Below are 17,444 nucleotides of genomic sequence, written 5' to 3' on the forward strand. Positions count from 1 at the left end.
AATAAGCGTCGCCTAGTGTGTCTGAATCTCACATCCAATAGTAAATAAGCTGTAAGTTTATGACTTATCAAACAACTTTGCCAAAGACACTAACTCTCTAAGTAATTATGACTCTGACATATATAGGATGGATTTTTTTTTGTCAGAATTAGGTCTATTTGTCTCTGAAATCACAGAAATTGATGCCTCTAAGTGGTATGCAGATCCTCAGGTATGCCTTTGGTTCAATAACTGCTCGCACATCTTAAAACGTTTTTAATTGAATCATTGACATTGCATAAACTATTGAAAAAAATGTTTAATTCGACGGAGTGATTAGTCAGTGACAAGCAGGGCGCGGAGGCTGAAACATGCCGCATTTCGTCTTTACCGCGTTTTTGCATTTTTCTTGTGTTTTTAGTTCGTACTTGGGTGGAACGCTGATGGAAGAGTGAAAGGTCGACGGTCGTCAGTGACAAGCAGGGAGCGGAGGCTGAAACATGCCGCATTTCGTCGTTCCCGCGTTTTCGTATTTTTTTTTGTGTTTTTTGTTCGCACTTTGTGTAAACGATCGATGATGGTTCGGTGGCAAGATACCACATTGCCCGCATCATGGTGCTCGTGTTCGTCGTTATTCCGAATTCGGAAATGCTAGTATCCAAGAGATTGTTTTTCAGTGCGTCGGGTATTATCGCTTATGTATTTTTTTCGGATTCTTCGATGGACGATCGGAGAATCAGCGAGTGGTGTGAACGAGTGCACATTTTATATGGTTTGGACCGTTTGCATGCTGAGACCAAAGCCAAACATAGAAAACCAGCTGGTCAGGATTACCCGGTGAGTTCGTTCCTTATTATTACTTTTTATATTCGAACATGACATATATGGGGATTTCGGAGGGGTAGCCTAAGGAAGCTAAATGAACTGGTTTCCGGGCAAATGTTCGTGGGGTGGCCAGACTTTGTCACGAGATAACAATTATCATGTTGTTTTCCGAAGGTCTCCAGTGAATTTAGCTTACCCTGCTACAACAAACCATCAGGTAGATCATTCCGTTCCGGTATGACTCTGCAGCCATAGGTAATCCTTGCGCTGATGGTGGGTACACAATCATCATCATCATCATCAATTCGACGGAGTGATTAGTTTATGCTGCAATATCTGACGGTGCGGAGTAATGAATATCAACGGTTTAGTCTTTGGGACAATATTAGATGAATATGGGTGGTACTAGGCCGAAGATGGGTACCATTAACCTTCATGAAGGAGTTTTCATACTGCTGTTAGCGAAAACTTGGCCCTCCGAGCCATTTATCACAAAACGGATTTTCAATGGAATAAAGTTGCTCTTGGAGCAGTGAAAATAATGCAATAATATATTCACAAATTCGGGCAATTTTGGCTGATTATTCTGATTCTAAAATGATGTGGATTTTCGTGACGTTACAACGCGAGCAGAACCCTGTTTGAAACTGAACGGGCGTTGTAACGTCCCGAAATGTAAAAGTTGATTATTCAAAAACAAATCCGAAATTTAAATGTTTTATTCCATTGAATTGAAGAACAAACCAATAAATTTCAATGGTGGAAAAAAATTCAGAATATCATAAAAATCCGAGCAGATTTTTTAAGATGTTGGTAGCGCGTTAGAGAGGGTCGGATTCTAGCGCGTTGTAACGTCACGCTACAAATACGCATTTTGAACACGTTTTTCTAATGAAAACTAAGTGTTCAATAGGTCAAATATATCAGAAATTTTACAAGGAATCCGTTTTCACGAGGTATAGAGGAAAATCTGACTACGAATGCGTCAAAACGTTGTAACGTCACGGTAGAATGTGTCTATAATCAACGACATTTATAGAGGAACATTTATAGATGCACATTTCTAGAAAATCCTAGAATGATCCCTAAAGGAATCCCAAAAGGATTTTTTGAAAAAAAACTCCCGAAGAAATTCCTAGATTTATTCATCAGTAGGTCAACTCCAGGGGCGCGTTCTCCTCCATTTAAGAAATTTGTGCCATCCGTAGATTTATTGATAAATGAATACACGTAGTTATGCGTAAAGGAATGATTGCAGAAATATGTACAGAAATCTCTGAATTCATTACCAAAGGAGTTCCTGAAGACATTACTGGAGAAAGTCCTGCAAGAATACCAGCAAGAATTTTTAGAGGAATTTCAGCAAGAGTTTCTAAGGTATCACAGGAAGAATGCATGAACAATTCTTAGACAAAATATCTGAAAGTTGTCTTTTAGAAATTTTCTAGAAACATTCTAGGAGGAGCTTAAATTTCAAAATTAATCAAAGTAGATGTATATATGCATAAATCCCAGCACGATTTCTTGCAAGAATCTCTAGGAAAATCCCTGGAGAAATTCCTGGATAAATCTACGCAGCAATTTTTGGAGAAATTATTGATCCTTAGAGAAACCTCTGGATGCATCGCTGTAGGAGTTCATGTAGAATGTAAATATTTTTGTTAGAAAATTCTGCAGGAATACCAGCAAGATTGCATCAAGAGTTCATGGAGCAGTTCCAGCAGGAAAAATGCCTGGAAAAATATTAAAGGGAAACATTCGATTTCATCGTTATAGAATTCCCGGAACGGTTTCTGGAACAATTTCCGGCGGAACTCTTGGAGCAACATCAGCAAAAATACATACGAGAAACGAAAAAAAGAATCGCAGCAAGAATTTCTGGAGGAATCCTATCACGAATTTCTTAATGGTTCAAGTTGATAAATCCCTGGAAGAACCCCGGAAGAACCCTGAAGCAATCTAAGCAGGAATCCCAGAGATGCCGGAAAGAAGAAGAAGTAACCACAACAACAGGCTACGTTTATTGTTTGTTCTGTTCCAGAGGAAATAAGAAATAATAGTCACGTGAAATCACCAAAAAAAAACTGGCTGAGGGTGGCGGGTTCGATTCCCGGTTGGCCTGGAATCGTTTTATAATGGCAACTTCCTTAACTGAAAGACAATCAAAAGCCTTATGCTGTTTTTTTTTCAGAAAATTCAACAAATCATATTGCAGATTTTTTATTTGTTGATAGATTTTGCTCTGTACAGTGTAGTTCCTGGCAAATGTATGATCATTAGATTATATTCTATTATTAATTGCACAAATTTCCCAAATGCTGGAGAACGTTCCTCTGGCGACGACCTTCTGGTACCTGATGAACCATTTATCGTAATCAATTTTCAGCTAAGTGATCAGAAGTAAAATCAGGCCATGCACAATAAACACATCCATCTCTCCCTCAGTATCAATCTAAACATAAGCTATAAACATTGACCCACCGAGCCACCAATCAATAACTAATCGAACTGTAAAATTAGACCCATAAAATAAAAACCTCGCTGGGGTGATCCGTTGGAGTTAATATTATGAAAAAACCCTCGTAAGCTCAATATAGTACGTACTTGCTTGCGATACAGTACACTTAGTCGATTGCAGTAGCAGCTCAGTAACCTCGCTTTCCATAGGCATACCAGAAGCCTCACGCATTTTTTCCAACGTAGCATATGAAGGAAAATTTTCCACTGCGTTGGCCTCTACATCATCTGTGCAATCGATTTTTCAACGAGTCTCACTTTTCCGCGTTCAGAGGCCGACCAACAACGAAGACACAAACGACAACAACTACCTATACCACACCGCAACAGCTAGCAGCAGCTGGGCTGTAAAACAGAATTTACTACAGACCTAATTTCTACCGAGTTCTTCTTCGTTTCAGTGCATTCACTTCATGCTGCTGGGGCTTGAAGTTGATTTGATGAGCGAACGGCAACGCGGCACGAAACTCATCTGCCAAAGTGAGTCCTCTCGGCAGGTGAACGTGGGAGGAGTGAAGGAAAAAGTTTTTCCATTCATACATCAGTTAGTTGTCGGAGTTTTCTTGGTGGGTTTTTATGGCTACCGCTGGTTTCGGAATCGACATCAGTGGTGTAGCCTAAGAAATACTTTGCTCACTGGATCCATCTATAATAAGGGATGTAATTTTTGAAATTCTAGATTTATCGTAGAGTTCAAAGTGCACGTGTTCATTCCTATTTAATTGTTGACTTGTTTAGTGTATCAGTGTATGTCGAAAACATCTTAATTTGGAAATGTTAACCTGAATAGAACTTAAAAAAGGTACAAATGATCCAAATTTCACCCTAGCTACGCCCCCGTGTCGAGCCGGGCGCCCGACAGCGAGCCTCAAACGAGGAAGAAACGCACTTACACTTTCTCCCAGCCACATTCAGTCGCCTTGCGGGAAGCAGATTCTCAGTTCCAAGAGTAGCAATGTTCTACGGTTTTTGTGGGCAAATAGTTTGCAACTCCGCGCGTCCATGATTTCTCGGCTCGGATCCGGTGTAACGTGGGGCGAGGGGATGCCGTTTGCAAAGACACGAACTCGAGCCGCAGAACCAAACGAATGAGTGGGAAGATAAAAACTCGTTCGAGGAAAACTTAAGCGCTCTAGTCAGAGTCCTGAACCAAGCTTCCTAGCTACCAACCTACCTACCTACATAGCACAGATGGTGATGGTGGCTTTCGGGGCTCATGATTGGAGAAAGTTTTCGCTGTCTGTTACTTGGGTGTGGGTGTCTGGAAAATTGTCACCACATCGAACCAGAAATGGAGGGCAGGATTCACGCTTCAGTGCACTGGTAATTGCGTTGGCGGAAGCTGTGCGCTTGGGAAAAGTTTACGAAAGTGGTTTGCTGCAGTTGGAAGCAGTTTTGAAGGTTTGGTCCAGTGGATATGCGCGACATATCGATTGTGAGAAACTTGTGGGTTTCGTGTCCGTGCGGTTAGCGGCGTTAACACATAGCGTCCGTTCCGTCGAGGTTTGCGTTTTTTTTGACAGTTTTCCCATGGGAAATGTGTCAAACTACTGTCACGCACACGCAAACGTATGCATTGTGTGGGGCACTTTAGTCGTCTAGGCGTTTCGTAAGCCTCGGAGTGCAGGTTCGATTCCCGCTCCAGTCGGGGAAAACTTTTCGTCAAATGGCCACTGAGTGTTATTGTGTGTCCGTTGTCTCATGTTAGAAATGTACAGTTTGTGCAGCCTCTGGCTGAAAACGATGTAGTGGCTTTTTTTTAAATCGAGTAACGAAACAACGGTCTAATGTAAAAAGTGCGCGGTATGCATATACATTAAATTTGGTTTATTTGTTGTGTGGACCAGCGGTGCAGAAACTCTGTAACCATTCGCTAACTTTCTCAAGAGATTTATCAAAGCACGGTGGCTTATGAGCCCTCTCAAAGAGAGGCCACCGGTCGTGTTAGGGTTGCCCGACTTGATAAGAGACCTTTCCTCTCAGGAGAAGTTGAACGGCTCGCGGAAAATCGGCAAAATTTCTTATAAACGAAACCCAATCGTAAACTCTATTAAATACTACTGAATCTTGGGGAAAACTGATTAAAATAACGTAAACTAAACACAACGCAACATAAGAAAAGAAAGTGAGTAATTTTATTAAAATAGCTTTCTTTAAACGTAATTAAAACAAATAATTCAAACCAAACTTCTAAAACTCATCCGGGTTGGACGTTTTACAAAAACCAAAAATGTTCATGGTCATGAACAAAAAGACGTACCTGCGCAGGTTTTACTAGACGATGCGATGATTACGATACTGTGGCAGGCAGTCCTCGATGATGGCGACGGCTTGTAGGTGGCCATCGGCATGTCTGGCGACGAAGTGGCGGCTGGATGGAAGCTTCTGATTTAACATTAGCGAGAGTTCCCGGGATGGTCCTCCTCTAGTCAATAGAAACGCAACAGAGCCCAGCGACCCGGTTTCGCGTACTAATATTCCTACCAAACCGAGCGGGGAATGCTACGTTTTCTATATCCCAAAGTCGGACCTGATTCACGGCGTGCGATTGACGACACGCTACGGAGAACCTACTCTCGTGACTCCGGTCCACGGGAATTGACAGGCGGGACCTTACCGTCGGCTATTGGCGACCGATGGGAGAATCCGCTGCATATATTCTGTAGCGACTGCACTACCCTCCGTTTTGCTATCTGCGAGAGGCGGACCATAGCTGGGCACACGGGTTCACTAACGGAAATGACGGTTCGCTCCGCCAACGGATTCCCAATTCGACGATAACGTACGAAAACCAGCCGTACGAAAATAGCGCCTTGCGCTAAAAGTCCAACGCGAAGTCACATTAACTATTTAAATTCACACAATAAATCAACAATAATTACTTTTTTTTCGTATTTGTCAAACACTAGAATTGAGCGCAATACGCGGTTTTAAACGGACCTCAGTCCACTATTACCAATAAAATAATGAAAAATACACAAAAGAAACACTCACCCAACATTTACCTTGTAATTAAAGTTAATTAAACAAACCGACTCTTAACAAGAATAAACTTAAAACTGAACTTTACTTCAAAGTCTTAATCCGCGCACTTCTGCTCTCCAGCCGATTTAGCAGCGAAATGGCAGAGTCAAAGTTGAGCCACAGACAAACAGACGTCTCACTCTACTCATTTACCATCGTTTCCCTTTTTAACGGATTATTCAAATATTCTGTAGTTCGGAAATCGCTCGCTCATGGCGCTCGAATCGTTTTTACTCCAGTTTGACGTTTGCTCACTACCGCCATCTACTCAGTGGGTTTGCGAACCACAGCGTAATTAGCATTGGGCGATTATGTTTTCGTGACGATGATTTCCATCGCGTTTTGTTCCAAGTGATACGTCTGTTTGTCTGTGGTTGAGCTTCGTACAAGAAACTATGCCTCTTTCGTTAAACAAATCCAATTCAATTACTGCGGTAAAATAGAAAATAATCCAACGGGGTTGCGGTGGTTTCGACCGCCGCAGTCGTTCAGCAAACGTCAAAAGTGCTCGGTCCACGCTAAAAAGCTCTCACTCACTTGGTTGCCATAAAATTCAAAAATAATGAAAATTGATTCATTTATGGTTTATGTAATCGCAATTGCTGCCAGAACATGTAACTTATTTCTAAACTATATTAGGTGTATTTTTAGCACTTAAGTATGCAGCTGTACGCCATTAAACATAATTTAGATTCTCAACTATTTTTGTTTCAAGGTTGTGTGCCTACTTTTTGAAGTGTGCAGCAGTTTGACGTTTGCGGAACAGGTCTTCTTTGTCTTTTTCACTCCGCCAGGTTGGAAGATTTCTCTGGATAAGCAATATTCGACTATTATCTAAAACCGCGCCAACAAAATTCTGATGGCCGCAGAGTACATTTTGCGCCATCGAAATATTCCTCTCTATCTACGTTACACGCATCGTTACTTAACTAGTCAGGACACAAACCATACACGAACGATATTCTCAAATGTTCAAATTCAAAGATGAGCTAATGCGATTCCAATAGGAATTTACTTGAAAAGATGAAAACGTTAGAAGCTACAAATTAACTAAAATAACACTAGTTTACAAAATAAAACGAAAGTCGTGAACTTCTGTCAACGACCAAAATTTTTGAAGCATAATTTAGCGCTGATTTCGAAACCGTGCTTCAAAAAATTTAAAGTAGAACAGTTTTTGAGTTTTAGCTCAATATCGAGTTTTATAACTTTTTAAAATATGGAATTTACTAAAATTCAAATATCTTTCGTTTTGTTCAACCAATTCTAAATCTTTTTCCATAAATTAAAAGCTGAATATCATACCATTCGATCATCTGAATACAGGTTCTGCGTCAGATTGATGAAATTCAAGATATTGGCGAGTTTTGGGGACAATCTCCTTAAATTTTAGCAAATTTCCAAAAATATACGAAGAAATGTATTTTTTCCAATGAGAAAAAAACAATTGAAAAATTCTTTCTCAACGTTTATATGTAGGCGAGTTACAGTAAAAAAATTAGCTCAATCGGTTACGGAGACTGAGATGTTTCAAGTGAGCGACATTGCTTGAAAATAGAACAAAAATCGATTTCAAATCATCAACCTTGTATGGAAAGTCGAAAAAAATTCCGCTCTACTGTAATTTTTTTCCTTCGCGTTTTTGAATTCAGGGCATGATTCTACACCAAAAACGATCATCAACTTACCGAGTTCAAAAATGCTGTAAACTAGTGTAATTATCAAAAATAACAATATTAGCATTAGAGGAATTCCACGGAGTCATGTCAGTCGATCCTGAGCGACCATTTCAAAAATATCTGAAACTTTGCACAGTTTTTCAATTTCATCTAAATCGCCATTTTTCGATATCAAACCTTCATATTCACTCACGACTAACTTTTCAAAAGGGTGTATGCGAAAATAGTTCAAAAATATTCTAAAAGCTGTACAGCAAAAACGGATTGTTCGATTGTTATGAATTTTTCAGCAAAGTTAGATAACTAAATGATGATTCCTTAGAAAATATACACTGTAAAAAATTTATTTTTTTACTTAAAAAAAATATGATTTTTGTCACAAAAACTCAAATATCTCAAAACCCTATCTTTTTACCAACGTTAATTTTTTAGGGGAAATGGCCCTTTATATCAGCTATCTACCATAAAATTTTGGTGATGGTAAACTGATAAACAAAAAAGTTATGACATTTCAAACATTTCACAATTTTTACATTTAGTAACAAAAAAAAAATTTTTTTCTGTGTAAATTATTTGGAGAACTATATTTTGATGCTGATTTTATTGTAAAGGCTACCGGATGAATTAAACAAGTAGTTTTCATGATATTTTTGTTTGATTATTTATAATTACTATAGTATCTATTTGAACCTTAGACGCGATCCAGTGTTGTGATCAAAAATATTGAGATTGTCATACTTTTTATTGTACGTGACTGGTGAAAAAATCCCTTGATAGTGTTGAAAAGCTGTTGATCATAAGAAAAATGGAATTAAACTTATTTTGAAGACGAAAGCTGCATAATAAAAGTTTTATATATACGCGTATACGTCTAGTTGATCTGCAAAAAAATACCTCTTAGAGAACAGACTTTATGATCGGAAAAATGCGAGTAACTTCAACAACAACTAATGCATGAGAGGTACATACCACAGACAAACAGACGAAACGCCTAGAACAATTTTCGTGAAAATCCATCGCCCAGTTCACACTACCACCACCTGGTGGAAATGTTTCACGAAACACTGCGTTGTGCAATATCGTCATCAGAAGGCGCTAGTGTGAAACGTCAAACGCAAAGAAAAACGATGGGCACTCTTCTGGTTATGAAAGCCACAACCAAGATTCAAAATGATCGTTAAAGGCGTGGTCAATGAAAATTTCGTCAGTGTTACGTTTGTTTGTCTGTATACATACCATGAAAATGCTCACGAAAAAGCAAAAAAATACTACCGCTATGGATATTAAAAATTTTATAGTAAATTTTTTCTTCGTCCAAGCAAACAACACCAAACTAGTCAGTTAAAACTAATAAGTGATTTTGTTTATTATAATCTAACGAACAACATGAACAGTCGCTTTCTCAAAGGTCTTCAACTCAACGCTCTCTTGTAGACCGTTTGTGAAAAAAAAATGTTCAAAAGAGTTACGAAATCTCATAGATTAACTGAAAGAGACTGGTTATGCCCAAATTGAATACAAATTTACGCATTTGCACGTCCTGCCGTCTAGACTTTGACAAACGAGCCATCTGTATATCATCGGTAAAGCAGGGCGCAGGAAGTTCGAAAACGACAACAACTGAGAAATTGCCAGAAGTGCTAAGTGCAGAGAGTCATGCCACCGTACCATCAGCGACATCTGTTTAAACAATTTAATCACCCCTTTTTTCAAAAATGCTTTGAAATATACTTCAACATTTATACCCATTTCAATATTTTTAACGTTGCAAAACACGCTTTCAACATTCATCTTGAAGAAGAGGGAAAACACTTGTCCTCAAATGTAACAGCAAATTAATCAATAAACGACTAATGCGCGGAGGGCGTGATAAAATCGGAACAGTACTGTACATATAATATACATAATACATAATAAAAACAGATTGTTTTACTCACGCAAGGCCATTAACAATAAAATCAGCATCAAACTGCGCTTTCCGGCCGAAATAATTTACACTAAAAAAAAATTATTACTAAATGTGAAAATTGTGGAATGTTTGAATTGTCATAACTTTTTTGTTTATTAGTTTATCATCACCAAATTTTTATGGTAGATTGCTAATACAATGGACCGTTTTCCCTAAAAAATTACATTGGTAAAAAGATAGGGTTTTGAGATATTTGAGTTTTTGTGACAAAAATGATATTTTTTAATGTTAAAAAAAGATTTTTTTTCACAGTGTACATTTTCTTAGGAATCACCATTTAGTTATCTAACTTTGCTGAACAATAAAATCTGCATCTAACTGCGATTTCTGATCGAAATAATTTACACAGAAAAAAATATTTATCAAATGTGAAAATTGTGAAATGTTTGAAATGTTATAACTTTTTTGTTTATTAGTTTACCATCATCAAATTTTTATGGTAGATTGCTAATACAATGGACCGTCTTCCCTAAAAAAATTACGTTGGTAAAAAGATAGGGTTTTGAGATATTTGAGTTTTTGTGACAAAAATGATATTTTTTAATGTTAAAAAAGATGTTTTTTCACAGTGTATATTTTCTTAGGAATCACCATTTAGTTATCTAACTTTGCTGAAAAATTTATAGCAATCGAACGAACCATTTTGGCTGTGCAGATTTTTGAATATTTTTGAACCATTTTCACATACACCCTTTTGAAAAGTTAGTCGTGATTCAAAATAAAAATTTGATATCGGAAAATGACGATTTAGATGGAACTTAAAAACTGTGCAAAGTTTCAGTTCAATAGAAAATCATGAATTAAAAAATTTCCTTAATTTTGATGCTGTTGCTTGGAATCGCTCATTAAGCAAGTCGCACAAATTCGTAGGTGCTACAGCCCTGGATCGCTGTTATGAGGGTTGCATCTTTCCTGTCCGTTATCAAAGCACAAAGATTTGGGACTAATCTCTGACTCTTAGACAAGATTGACGCAATCCTCCACCGGTCGAGTGCTGTCCTGGCCACGTTCTTGCGACAGCTGAGGGATGGGGAAGGAAGATTAGTTGGACACCTATGAAAGTACATAGAGACCTCTACATTCTTTCAGGCCTAGGCATCACGGGAATTTGGATGTTAGTGGAAGGGTAAAGTTCAAAGGAAACGTTTGGTCAACGTTCAGGTGCACGCAATATTTTTGGTTGATGCCTGGTTCCTTTCCTAATTCCTTGTTGGGTGTTCGATTCCAAATCTGAAATAAAAAGTAAAATTATAGATTTTTAAATGATGATAGGCTCACAACAGTTACATAATTACAAATTACCTGAATCCTCCTGAAAGAAATGGTTTATTAACAATGAAAAACATAACATGTAAAAGAAAAAAAAAAGTAGAGCAAATCGTGATCTTGGAATTTGTCTGCATTTAAATTAACAAAGCTAAAAAAATACAAGATCAAAATTTGTTATGGTAGATCTTACGCCGTAACGCACCATTATAAGGTGATCTACCCACGTTACGGGACAAAATTATCAAAAATAACAATATTGACATTTTTTTTTAAATAACAACTAAAAAAGTCAAATACTTAAACAATATAATATATCTGAAATCAAACTTTATTTTACTTAAACAGAATAAACACGTCAAAACATTACAACTCATACCACTTGTCATGTATTGGTATAAGTAAGGAACAACTGCGTGCTATATCAGGTGGTAAACGATTTCATCGTTTTTATGGTAAAATTGTACTAGTTATCACAAATATTCCACAAGCAATAGACGAATGATGCTGATGGGCGATTACGGACGACAAAATACGCGTTTAAATCGGAGCGATATTTGCGGGCGACGAGCAAGCACGGACTTCTTTCAGCGTCTTTTCCCAGGTGTATAGTATACACCTGAGTATCGCGGACTGACTCAATATGCTCTCTCTGCGGGAGCCAAACATTGGGAGCCAAACATTGAAGATAGAGGTTATGTTAAACCTTGTTGTACCTGTGTGCTTGATTGAAGAGTATTGTTATCTAGGTGCTGCGGATATAATCAAAACTGTAGTCACGATATCTCCATTTGCCGCTGTCAATCCGTTGGAAAGCGAGGAGAAGGATAAACATTGTTTTGAACCCTTTTCAGCTAATTTTGTAATAACTATCCATCAAAATTTCCATCGCGAATGGAAAATAATAAACTTTGCACACGAAAACAAAACTGGAATAATGGTGGATTGATCATGTTTACCATTTCCGAACAGCGTCGCGACGGCATGTTTGACAACTGCGCTGAGAGAGGTGTTTGCAAGAAAATTGAACGCTCGTGCGTGTTTACAAGCTGTGTGCCGGGAGTGTGTTGGTGTGTGTTAGCTAGCTTGAAAAATAAAACCGTTTCTATTCGCAGCACCTAGGTATACACTACACATCCCAGGTAACCAATAAGCATTTGAATAAGCCGTATTTCTGTTTTATATCTGCATTTGACTTGCTTACTGCTGTATGATAGCAGTTCGACGGCTAAACTGCCCTATATTAGCAATTGAAATGCTACTTAAAATCTGACAGCAGTTATGTAGCATTTCAGATGCACGGTATGTTTTGGTCAACAAGCAGCATAACTGCTACATTAGTGCCATAAAACTGCTAAGTGGGAGGAGTGATGCTAAACCCACAACACATTTCCACTTTTTAATTTACGTGCCCCGGCTGTAGATGCCATTATCATTCGCTTGTCCTGTCATTTATAGAGTAGCAACTAAAAAAACATGCGTTGGCAAATAAATTCCATGGTTTTGGCTACTTTCCAATGCTCGATTTAATTATCAGCACATGCTGGGCACATAGCATATCTGACGAAGCTACTGCCGGTGTAATATTCAAGCTTTAAATTGATCAAAAAACCAACGCACATTATCTAATCATCTATAGCTTACATTGTAGCGAGGTTCAGCACCATCGTCAACCCGAGGATCGAGGGATCAAATCCCAATTTCGCCGAAATCAGCAAAAAAAAACAAGAACAGAATTTCAAAACGTGCCCCCAAGCCTCAAAAGTTGCACAGGAGAGTGAAGATAAAAATAGAAGAGAAAGAGAGGCCGTAAAATGGGCAGGGGAAATTTTTTGTTTTTATTTTTGACAATCTGGGGGGTAGGAAATTTAAGCATTAAATCAGCCGTATATTGGGCCAAACCCTGCATTTAAGTAGCACTTATGGCGCATATGGGGCAAATTAGCATTTAATGACCTGCCGTAAAGGCGCATATAGTGCCGAATTAATGCCATTTTAACTGCTTATTGGTTACCTGGGATGTAATGTTCAATAAAGTTCGAAATGACATTAAAGATCAACCATTGCAATCTTTACTTTAGTAAGGTTGCAAACCAATACACGATGACAACACTAACGCCACCAAACATCATAGTGACACAGTCAGTGGTGAATTTAAACATTTCAAGTGGTGAATTAAAATAGTATGGGAAATCAACCGATTGCAGCGCCACGCTATTGCCACTTTTGTTGCCGATTTCAAATGGCCGTTAAATTCCTTACTCAGTTTCGGAACTGGACTTGGATGTCTGTTCTCTGTGTTTATCCATAACAGGTACTGTAATGGAACGTTGAAATTAGTTTTAGTTGCAATTGGAAGCTAACAGCTATCATGCGCATAAATGAAAGATATTTTCCCTATTTTACCCTATATGCCCCTAAAACTGCGGGATAATAACATTTTTTCTATTGTTTTGTAATGTCACTGGTTGCAGTACATAAAGTCCCAGATCATGTTTTATATGTTCAGATACGGTTTATCGATAAGGTTCAGAATCATTCACGGGAGGGTACAAATAGTTGTTCATTTTACCCCAATTTGCCCTGATTTGTTGTCGCCTCATGAATGAATTGATTTCCCCCGTTTGCTTATGACCGAATTGATGGACTTTTGTTACTGAAACCAATGTAATCGAAAGGACAGTTAAAACATATGACTTTGGTGGGGAATACAGGGTATAATAAGCCTTAACCCTAATCTTATTTTGTGGCAAATATGTACGCAAGTGATTAAATAAGGCATCTTAAATATATATAATTTGGTGCTTTGAGACGCCCTATTTAATCAGTTTAGCTCATATTTGGCATATATTATAAAATGCTTATTATGCCCTTAGTTCCCCATCAAAATCTGAAATTATAGAAAAAAGTCATATATATGCCTTTTGGATAACATTGGTTTCAGTAGCAATGCTAATAAGGGAAAGTAATTTATTGACTTGACAAAAAATCAGGGCAAAATTGATTTATTCATTACATGACAAAAATCAGGGCAAATTCGGGTGAAATGAACAGCTTTTTATACCATTCAAAGAATGATTGTATTAATCGATAAACCGCATTTGTATATATCAAAAATGATCCAGGTCTTCATGTTTTACATCCAGCGACATTACAAAACCATACAAAATATGAACAAAATATCCAGCAGTTTTAGGGGCATGTAGGGTAAAATAGGGAAAATATATTTCATATATGCGCATGATAACTGTTAGCTTCCAATTGCATCTAAAACTAATTTCAACGTTCCATAGCAGTAGGGGAGACTGAGGAGACTTGATCCCTGGGGAGACTTGTTCCCCCCATATTTTCTCGGAATCAAAAACAGTTTTCTTCTAGCATATTTTTTCCAAAACTACATCTTGACAGACGACAATGTTTTGGTTACAATTGATTTTGATTGTACATTGCATTATTTTTTAATGGCTGATGGTTTGTTTTCAGTCCTTAAGAAATCTTTTAGGCGATTCCGAAAAATCTCAATAACTTTGTAAAAATTGAACCAAATCGTGTCAAAATTTAACAGCACATAGTGTAAATAAAACACTATCAAACGTATTTATTCAAATAAGGCTGTTTTATAAATATTTTAATTAATGCAGCTTGGTATATACAACAGTGGCATGGGGAGACTTGATCCCTCGAGGATTACACACACATTATACATGTGAAAAATAAAATTCTATCGGAAGCCTCTATTTACTCGGAATTCTAGTCTATTCAATGATAAAACCTGTTAGATAATTATTATTTTATTACACAACATAAAAAGAGGGATCAAGTCTCCCCATTTTCAAAATACTGCATAACCTTAACAATTTAAGGAAATCTCATAATTTCAAATTCACCATATTCATCAAAAGTACAAGAAAACTTGAAATGAAAAGCTTCTGGAGTTATTTTCCCTTTAAATTAACTATGTGCTCAAACGGGGATCAATTGTGGTCCATTTTTGAAAAATACATCATAAGACATGCCTCCATAAAAACACAGTTTTGAAAACTTTAACAATAATTTAAAGTCTTTCTGTTGTGTATAAACTTGCAAGAGATGTTTACCTTCCATTCTGTATGAAAAACGGATCAAGTTTTGTGTTTTTCTTGAAGTTACAGGCAATTTAAGAAAAAGGGATCAAGTCTCCCCAGTCTCCCCTATTTGTTTTTCATAAATACATTTTATATATCATTTTTCATGAAAAGAGGGCAAAATGGGGCAAATTGGACAACTCCCGAAGATAAGTCTGGTGATAAAAGATCTAGCGCTTTTTGTTTGTGCCAAACAAATCAACTTCAAGTCAGTTACATTAAAAATTCATTCATAATTAGGAAAAATTGTGAATATCCGACAGTTGTTGGGGCATATGGAGCAAAATAAGCATTTAAAAGAGTCTTTCATGTATTTTTATGATTAATCCTCCTCTCTTCTTGGCGTAACGTCCTCACTGGGACAAAGCCTGCTTCTCAGCTTAGTGTTCTATGAGCACTTCCACAGTTATTAACTGAGAGCTTCCTCTCGGCAGGCAGGCACGAAGATACTCTATGCCCAAGGAAGTCAAGGAAATTTCCTTTACGAAAAGATCCTGGACCGACCGGGAATCGAACCCGTCACCCTCAGCATGGTCATGCTGAATACCCGTGCGTTTACCGCCTCGGCTATATGGGCCCTACTTTTATGATTAATATAAACTTCCAATTACACCTGCAGCTATTTTCAATGATCTACAGTCCTGTTAGTTGTTTGAAAGTACATTTTGATTCTCTTTTTGTATGAAAAAAGGGCAAAATGGGGCAAAATGGACCACTTCCCGTGCCGTGCGGTGAATGAAATTAGCACCAATCGATTTCTAGTAATTTTTTACGTCAGAAATGGTCAACTTCTCGTACCGAAACCAGCGGCGTTGAAAGATCCGTTTTTTGGGTCAATTTTTCCCGCTGTGCACTGGATGACTGACACTGAGAAAGATTACAGGTGGTAGTCCAAATACGCGTATCTGTCAAAGGATAAGCAAAATAGGACGGAATTAAAAGCTACAAAACTGATTACACTCATTCGTTGATTTTCAAAAATATTCAATAACTATATATTATGGCCGAACTAACTACAGCATACTAACAAATCCTCGAAAATATGACGAAAATAAATTTTTCAGCCTGCTTGCATGGGAATTCCCCATAGTGCCCTGGTGGTTCACATAAACTAAAAAAACTGTAAAATTGAGTCGATCTAGAAACAGACATTTTTCAATACTCCTAGAAACAAAAAATCTTGAAATGTCAGGGCATTTAAATGATTCAGTTGACATTCTTGACTTGTATTTTTATACTTTTGATATTTCTCAATTATTTTAAAAATTTAGTATTCGCCCCCCCCCCCCCCCCCCCCATTTTTGTTTTATCAACTTTTCGACGCCTTTGACCTGATTTTCACCCTCTGAGGTCACTGTTGTAATATTTATGAAAGAAATCATAATAGGGGAGCTTACATTTTTCAGCAGTTTTTTCTCTTCGCTATGGGTTTTTTTTTTGGAGGCTGTCGAACTCAGAGTTGGCCTCAAATCTTTCCCAACCAAGCTGAGTTATATGCCCAAATTTCAGGCAATTTTGCCCACACAAACCTCCCATGACGAACAGAACATAGCTGCTAATAATAACCGTTATTCATGCTGTGACACCGTTGATCTTGCTCTACAGTATTTTTTTCAACGGGTTGATTATTAGTTTTGGCATGTTTTAGTTAACAGTGTAAAGCTTACGTTCTGTTAAGGGGAAGATGAACTCGGTATTCATCTAGCGAAGCTTTTATCCTTTACCATTCTTCCTCCACGATTACGTAGTTCATTCAATTTCCCGAAAGCACGAATGTCTCTCTTTGTTATCCTTGGCATTCACCCTCTCATTTCGCGATTAATGTAACCACACGGAAGTTTCATTTACCACCTAAGCTTGCTGGGTTCACGAGCGCCGTTCAGTTCTCTTCCATCGGTCTACCAGACAAGTCCCCTATTTTTCGCATCCCAATTATGCACAGTAAGCGAAAATACGGGCTTCTCGAACCGAAAACCATTTATCAAAGAAAGTGTCCTTGTTTTGCCAGCTGGCGAAATTATCGGCCGGAAAGAAAAACTTAGAGATAGGAGAGTGCCCATT

The sequence above is a fragment of the Aedes albopictus genome, chromosome 3, assembly GCF_035046485.1.
Source record: "Aedes albopictus strain Foshan chromosome 3, AalbF5, whole genome shotgun sequence".
Lineage (NCBI taxonomy): Eukaryota > Metazoa > Arthropoda > Insecta > Diptera > Culicidae > Aedes > Aedes albopictus.